The 8,237-nt window shown below is 38.6% G+C and overlaps 1 non-coding gene across 1 annotated transcript; it reads right to left on the bottom strand.

The window, feature by feature from the left end:
* Window positions 1–375: 375 nt before the first annotated feature.
* trnag-ccc (transfer RNA glycine (anticodon CCC)) lies at window positions 376–446 on the bottom strand. The gene has a single exon. It is a non-coding gene; the product is annotated as a tRNA-Gly (tRNA).
* Window positions 447–8,237: the final 7,791 nt, after the last annotated feature.

Below are 8,237 nucleotides of genomic sequence, written 5' to 3'. Positions count from 1 at the left end.
CTTGACAGTATTTAATTGCAGCAGTGGAATAAATTCCCCAGATTAGTAATTTACAAAGACTAAAGGTTTACCACCACACTAGCAGCTCTCTGAATTTGTGTTGATCCAAGCTAAATGCTAAAGTCAGCATGGCAGCGTTGGAATGTCCACATGCTAGCATTTATTAAATGGTACAAAATATAACATAGAGCTAATGTTGATGGTACTGGACAAATGAAAAATCTGACCTTATGTTGACAATACAAAAGGACTATGATCCATCCCCTGAGACCATTAATATAGGAAATACATTTCATGGCAGCTCACAAGTAAAATATATATATATATATATATGTTTTAAATCTAAGATTGAAGGTGAACCTAAGTTATAATTCCTGCACTGCCTGGGAATCGAACCCAGATCACAAGAATGGGAATCTTGTATGATACCACTACACCAACAGTGCTGTTAGTGAGCAAAGCACTAATCTAGATCAGGCTGATAAATGAGAAGAAGGTGACAAAGCTGAGGGTGAAAGGGGGGACATTAACATGGGAAAACAAAGGGGTGATGGGGTAAAGAGGGTCAAACAAAAGAGGCTTAGAGAGGAAAACAACATGAGTCCCATGTGGAAAGATTTTATAAGAATCCAATTTTCTTAGTATTACATGAATATGGAAAGTTGAGTCTGGTGGAGTGGTTATATCATGTAAGCCAAAGACTTTTCCATGAAGGCTGTGGAAATGAAAAAAAGCTTTGACAATATGAGAAAACACGTGTAAGAAATCTGTCTGCTCATGCATCACATGTGAGGTAGGGGAGGGTGTAACGTTCTGAATACCACTGTGTGAGTGTGTGTTTGCACAGGGCATGTGATTGGTGAAAGAAAGAGGCCAGGTAACTACTGAGTTGAAATTCTGAGCAGGAGTCCAGATGCAGAGAACAGCTGATTCAGAAGATCTGCAGCTTTTAATGTCAACGTGCAGCTTCAGTCGGGTGGAGAGTGGAGTGACTGGAACTGAAAGCAATTTTCTCTCTTAGCACACGAGACCCAGTTTCATCTACTGGGTGTCATTTCACGTTTGTATTTGTTGGAATGCAGCAAAACTAGGAATAAAATACATAGACATTATGTGAGAATTTCATTTTCTTAACTTAGATTAGCATAAAAACTGGAGGCAGGAGGAAACACCTAGTTGAGGAATTCTTACAGACATTTATATGCTCTAGTTATTTTTTATTTATTTATTTATTTATTTTTTGCAGCATAAATTACATTTCCTTGTTTTGTCATTGGCGAAAGCATCTAAATTACTGCTTAAAGATGTTTTTTAATTTGCGTTTCTTTTTTTGCTTAAACATATGTTCCATCTTGTAGCACCTAAAAAATGACTGCAAATGTAATATTTATAGTAAGTTAAACATGGTTATATTTTCAGCAACAGAACAGGAGGTAATGTGGGTATTTTATTCAAATTTTTTTTATTATTATTATTTTGTCTTACCAGACAACATTCACTTTGTTTTCTGTTTAAATTCCTCTTGATGCATCACATGTCACATCACATATCAGTCCAAATAGTCCAGTCCAGCAAGGTATCCAGATATACCCACTTTACAACACCAGCAGTTGTGCTTTGCTGTTATGGATTTGAATTTGGGTATTTAGTATATCTGTATATCCCTGTTTCAGCTCACAGAGGCTTCTCTGTGATGACCTACAATTTTTCTCATTATACAGAAGATAAATGTGGGTACTCAGAGGGAAAAAGGGTGATTAGAGTAATGATTAGTAAACCTCTTTTATTTCGTCTGTGGGATACATGGGAGAATGGGGTTAAAAATGACGAGAAGGGATGCAAAGAGAGAGAAAGCGGCAATGATGGATGTGTGAGATGAATACAGACCATAGAGACTAGAGAGCAAAGAAAAATTTAACATATAGACTAAATACATTAGATGATTCCTGGGAATGCATTGATAAGCTTCAGAGATAGGAGCTTGTTTATTTAGGTAGCATATAAAAAAAGATAAGCAGAGTTTGCTGATTGAGGGTAGAGAAAGAGATGAAGGCAGATTATGATAAACTGTTGTTGACTCCAGGCTTATCACTGGTTGATTGTTCATCTGTCTGCTTTCTCCACAGACTATTGGACACAAACAATCCTCTTACATATACCCCGACCTGTGACCACCTAATCCTTGGTCTCCTATTCCCGTTCAGCTCCACACAGTCACAGAGCAGTGGAGGGTTTTACCTCACCTGCGTCAGTCATTGATTGGTTGACCATTGATTGATGCTTTCACTGGGACTATTGGCTGGAATGTGCAGTGAAGCCTGGACAGCAGTCAAAGGTGAAATTATACTTTAGCATTTTTGGCTCCATTTTACTTGAGGCTAGTGATCAGTGGGTTTCAGACACTAATTATAGCTAACTGTATCTTCAGTCTGCCATAACCTTCCAACACATATGAAGCTGACAAAGCTTCTTACCAAAACATAAAAAAATCTAGAATTAAAGAAATAGTTTGATATTTTGGGAAATTCTTTTGTATTCTTGTTGAGATGTAGATGCAAAGGTTACTATTACTCATGTGTTTGTATTAATTGTGAAGCCAAAGCCAGATCCACACTGGGAGAAGGGACAATACCAAGCCTGACCTTGCATAACATGTAAAAAAGAATCTGCCTACCAACACCCGTAAAGCTCACCAATTATGGGATTATGTAATGTTGAAACAATGTCTTGTCTCCACTGGAAATCTTACAGTGAGGACAAGACTCCAGAAAGTTACTGCCCCTGGCTAAGAAATAGTTACAGCATGTAACACCACTTAAAACTACATCTTAAAGGTAAACAGACCATATGCTAATTAGGAAATGTGACAGTAGGTCATTTTTTTTTTACTTTGTGCAGAACCAGGCTAGTAGTTTCCCCATGCTTCCAGTGTCTATGCTATCTATGCAAGGCTAAGCCATAGATGGATTACTGAATAGGCTTATCGGCCACATGCCCAGGATCCTAGAGGGTCATGGGGCCCCTAGACCAGAGAACCATGAAGGTACTGTTAACCTTTTCATTGGCAATTCAATCAAATGACTAAAAAACTACTACAAAAAGGTCTGTGAAGATTCTCAGTCATCCTGGTCAAGCAGCTGAGTCATGACAACTGGCTAGTGGTGAAACATTTTGACCTAAAAACTAGAAGTCCAGTTGCCATGACTCAGGTTCAAGACTACGACAATAAGCCACAAAGTGAAAAAAAAAATAAAAATTAAACATAAAACCATGAGAAAGTAGAATACAATGACTAAGAAAAACATAAAGTATTGCAAATAACAGCAAAACAATTGCAAAAATATTCAAACCAGCAAAAAGACAAAACTATGACAAAAAGAAAGAAACAAAACAAGTAAAAATGAACACAAAATGGCTAACAGTGAGGCAAAAAATGCAAAATTAGGTGAAATATAACTATAGGGCTAAAACATGACACAAAATAACTACAGGAAAACAATGACTACTCAATACGTGGTTGCTCAAACTGAGTCTTGCTCAATGTAACAGGAGGCTACATGTCTGTGCCCATGGGCCCATTGTCCTATAATCTGGTCATGGGCTAAGCTAAATGACTTTTGGTTCAGACTTGGATAAAATAGAATAAAATGTAAAACGATTTCTTTATGGACTTAAACTCTCCATAATGCATTAAACACAAGCCTCAGTTTTTGTATCCTACTTCTATAATGTGTATGTCCAGTTTTAATCAAACATAAATTTCTGAAATGTAACTGAGGGGGTCACACTGCCCAGATTTGGAGAACATTTTATTCACATCATGTTTCAGAGGCAGGTGTCTTAGGTTTGTTGAGTGTAAACTAAATGGAAATGTATCAGGCAGCAGCCGTCACCGAAGGCCTGAGGCGCAGCACAAACATCACATGTCTGCTTTTCACCCATTAACTACACTGTGTGTTCAAATCCCAACTTTAAGTAACGTCATCGCTCTGTTTATTGACTCACAGCACGGTGTTTCCACACAGATGTACTGGGGCATTTTCTGAATCACTGGTATTCTTCACACATTTTCCTGTGTGTGAGTAATGTGTCCCAGTGTTGCATAAAGGATGGGAAGGATCAATAACACTGGCATGAGCGCTGTGACGTATCAGTTTCTGTTCAAACCTTCTAACGTCACTGCTTCCAGGAATATTTTACATTCCTGTCAAACTGGCTTCAACTGGCAAAACTCACCCAAACATCCAAAATAGATTTAGCAGATAACAGCTTTGGCTCTAATAATGTGTTGGCAAGCACAGCTGGTAATAACATGAAACATAACGGAAAACACCTCAATGGCCTTCACTGTCTGTACTACCATGAAATGCTTTCATTTGGAAGAATTTTAGAAAATGTGAGAGTTCAAGGTGCCAGATACCAAAAAATGAAGCAGGAATATAGTTTTCATCCAAATCCAAATCTACATAATTCTGTGGTCTAACCATTAGTCTTAGTTTTTCTGCACGTCTGGCCCATGTGTGGATAATGTTAAGTGACCTGATGAGTTTCTGGAAAGGAACAGAAACAGCAGAACAAAAGCACAACAGCAAAACAAAAATGTTGTGTGACTGACACAATGATACAACAATTATTTTTAAGTGTTTGAAAAGATTAACAATGGCAGTACCTACCTAACCACTGACCAAATCCAAAAACTTCTTCTTTTATGTTTCCAGCAGATTAAACTCTTCACAGCAAGCGGAACCAGTTTCCTCATGTCGAAAAGGTTTATTCTGAAGCAAAATAAAGGCACCTTATTGGATCAGCACCCATGTAAACAGTTAAGTTGAAATCTCTAATCAAAATTATTTCAATCAGATTGAAGAAATATTGTCCATGTACCTGCACCTGTTGATGCAAGGGTAAAACCCTGAAGGTGGATGTCAACTGAAGCGTAAAAGATGAAAACACTTCAGTGTTGGTTGATGTGTTAGTTAACGCTGTTGGTAAGAGAAGTCTGAAGTTTAGTTTAAGTGAACGTGTCCATCAACAAAACCTCAGTTTGACAACTGATGCGTATGAAAATGTCAGTCAGCTTCTAGAAAAAAAGTTTATGGAAAGTTTGAGTGTCCACAGTGATGCAGTGTCCAGATGATGAAGATTACAGCTATAGAATGATGAAACAAGAAACATCATGCTCTGTGATTTCTGTCTGTTTCAACTTCTCTCTATTCATTTATGAATGTTCTGAGGAACACTGATGCTGTTTGCTTGTTTTTCTAAGTGAGTGCTATCTGAGGAATAGCTGCTATTCATGCACCACAACGTAACCTGAGGCAGAACAGTGTGATGGTGTGGAATTTCACTGGAGATGGTGTGTGTGTGTGTCTGCAGGTCTGTGTGTGTGTGTGTGTGTGTGTGTGTGTGTGTGTGTGTGTTGTATCTTTCTATTTGTTTGTTCGTGTATGTGTGTATTGCATTTATGGTCACCTCAAAGGAGAGCAGAAGTAATATCACAGTGTGTTGGTTTCTGTTTTCACGCAGGACTTAATGTATGTTATTACAGCCTGTCATGTTGTCATCCCGTCCACACTGCAGGGCCTTGTTCTCTCTGCTCCCTCTGTCGTTTTCTCACGTCACTAACGCCAGGATAGAGATCTGATCCTGTAGTGCCACGCATCCTAGTTTCACTGTCCTTTTCTCTTCCTTAATCAGAAATAATTAGATGCTGTCTCTACTACACTAAATGTTTTCCCATAAAGTTGTTTTATCACATTCTTCTACCCCAGGAGGTCAAAGGTCAAGTATAGAACAGCAGTCCTGAGAGTGAAGGAGTTTCTTGCTCAGTGACACATCAGCAGGAAAGTCTGTTTACACCAAGAACGCTCTTGATTGTGTCTTTTTTGTGACGTGGTTTGAATAGTAGATATCTTATTTAGTCTATTTTTAAGGAACTGTTACTGAATATTCCTCAAACAATGGAAGCTGTTAAAATAACAGGTGTTTGCTGACTTTTCCTGCTGAAACCTTTTTAAAGTGCCTGTTGGTGAGGGATTGTTATCACAGTGAAAAAGCACTTTGTATATGTGCCTATTCCTGTACAGACATTGATTCTAAACCGTAATCAATATAAGATAAGTCAGGAGGGACAGAAAATAAAAGTAAAAAGGCTAAACGGCTTCTGGAAGTGGTTCGTTTTGCAGTAGGCGTCTCTCTCATCTTTCACTTTTTATCTATTCATCCTAAGTGAGCTGTCAACTAGTTTAAGTCTTCTCCACTTCCACGTCTCCCTCTAAAAGGTTCTATCAAAATCTAATACATTACGCTTCAACACACACATACACACACACACACACACACACACACACACACACACTCACTTCTGAGGGCTTTACACTCACTTACATTCACTTCCTGAAGACTCACCCTAATCCAACAGTCCTTAAACTTTTCCCTCCTTTTGTAGGATCTATGTCTCTGACATGTCATATTATTGTTGTTGACAGAGGAACAGCCTTTAACTTGCTTCTGTTGCTTCATCAACCACAGCTCTGCTTTGAGGGTGACCCATTCATCTTTTAACATTTGGAGCTGTTGCTGTTGTCTCGTCATCTGCTTTGTTTGGCTGTCCTCTCACAAACTTCTCCAGTGTAGTACCATACTACATTATTTATATTTAGCCCCCCCCTTACCCTAAACCTCACCTTTAACCAAATCTTTACCATAAACCATGAGCAAACTTAGACTTGTCCACACAGCAATAGAAAGACACATGCACACAAGCTCCCACAAGACCTAGAGGCTGAATCACCTGTGACCGTCACTGTGACGTTTTCAGTTTCTCTGATATGAGGGAGTTGACCATCACTTTCACAACTGCACAAACTAAATAACACCAGCAGACCAGTGTGCATACTTAGCCTATGCACTCTCACATGCGCCTGCACACAAACAGTCCCCGGAGATAACAGGGAGTGCACCTGGGGGTGTCTTATCAGCCCTATATCTTCCACCGTCTGCACTCTCAGACAGAAAACACACCACAGATGCAACACTTGTGAAACCCTGAAAACACATTACACTTCCTGTTCTTCCATGTTTAAAGTTCCTCTGTTTTTTTCTCTGCTTCCTCTTTTACTTCTGATTTTCAAATGTCAACCAGTCTGAGTAATTTTCACAGTTGCCATTTCTTTGCCATTCTCCATATCTTTACTAAATATACACAAAGGTTTACTGAACTGCATAACACACATGGCTGTGATGTGTCAGCGGCTCATCAGGATGTGCTCCTGATGGCAGTTTAGAGCAGGTCTACATATGTTTTTACATGGCCTGAGTGATAGATGTGATCCTAATGAGCAGCCAGCATCTTGTTGACTGATCTGATTGACTACATTTACAAGCTAGTTTAAGCTATTGATTTACTATAGCTGATATAATTATTAGATGCTCTCTACACATTGTTGGAGTGTCACAACATCCTGTTTCTGCATTGACATCTTACAATAAGTTTTAGGGCCAAAACCATCTCTGTAGTCATCATTCTGCACAGTGGGGCTCACTTTTGACGAGAGTGGACTTTCAGAAATATCTTAACTATTGAAAACTGAAAAAAATATGTAAAAAAGCTTTTAAGAAACTAGCACAGCATCATATACTGTATCATAACTTACAGTAAGCAGTTTATTATATTATATCTACTTGTCAGTGGTTTGTAAGCATAAGAGAAATTCTATGTTTCAGAATTAGGAGTGTTCATACAATGTGAAATCAGAATTTAAAGGTCAAATATGTTGACCCTACAGTACGCCATTACTTCTTTTACTCTAACTGGGTCATATGTAAGCAAGCTAACATTAGCTTTGTCAGTTACACCTGATGATTTTACTGTAGGTGTGAATATTTATTAGCCAAGCATCTGGTTCCCATGAGAAAGGCAGAATCCTCACAATGGGAGTAATACCAGGGGCACACAGATATGATATAAGTTATAGGGAAACAGTAAAGGGTGCTTGTTCAAGCCTTAAATTAAAAATTGATATTATGCTCTAGTGAGTGAGTGGCTGTATCTGCTGAATATTTAATAGTCAGTCTGATTTTTTTTTCTTTTTACATTGACACTGTTATGTTTTCCTGAGTGTATAGTATAGGAAGCTGCTCTCCACCACTTCCTGTCTGATAACACTGCTTTCCTGGAGGAAACCACACTAGAAGAAACAGGGATGAGGAAAAGGGAAGGTGGGGTATCACGTTGA

This window comes from Mastacembelus armatus, chromosome 7, assembly GCF_900324485.2.
Source record: "Mastacembelus armatus chromosome 7, fMasArm1.2, whole genome shotgun sequence".
NCBI lineage: Eukaryota > Metazoa > Chordata > Actinopteri > Synbranchiformes > Mastacembelidae > Mastacembelus > Mastacembelus armatus.
This window is presented reverse-complemented; position numbering and strand designations above follow the sequence as displayed.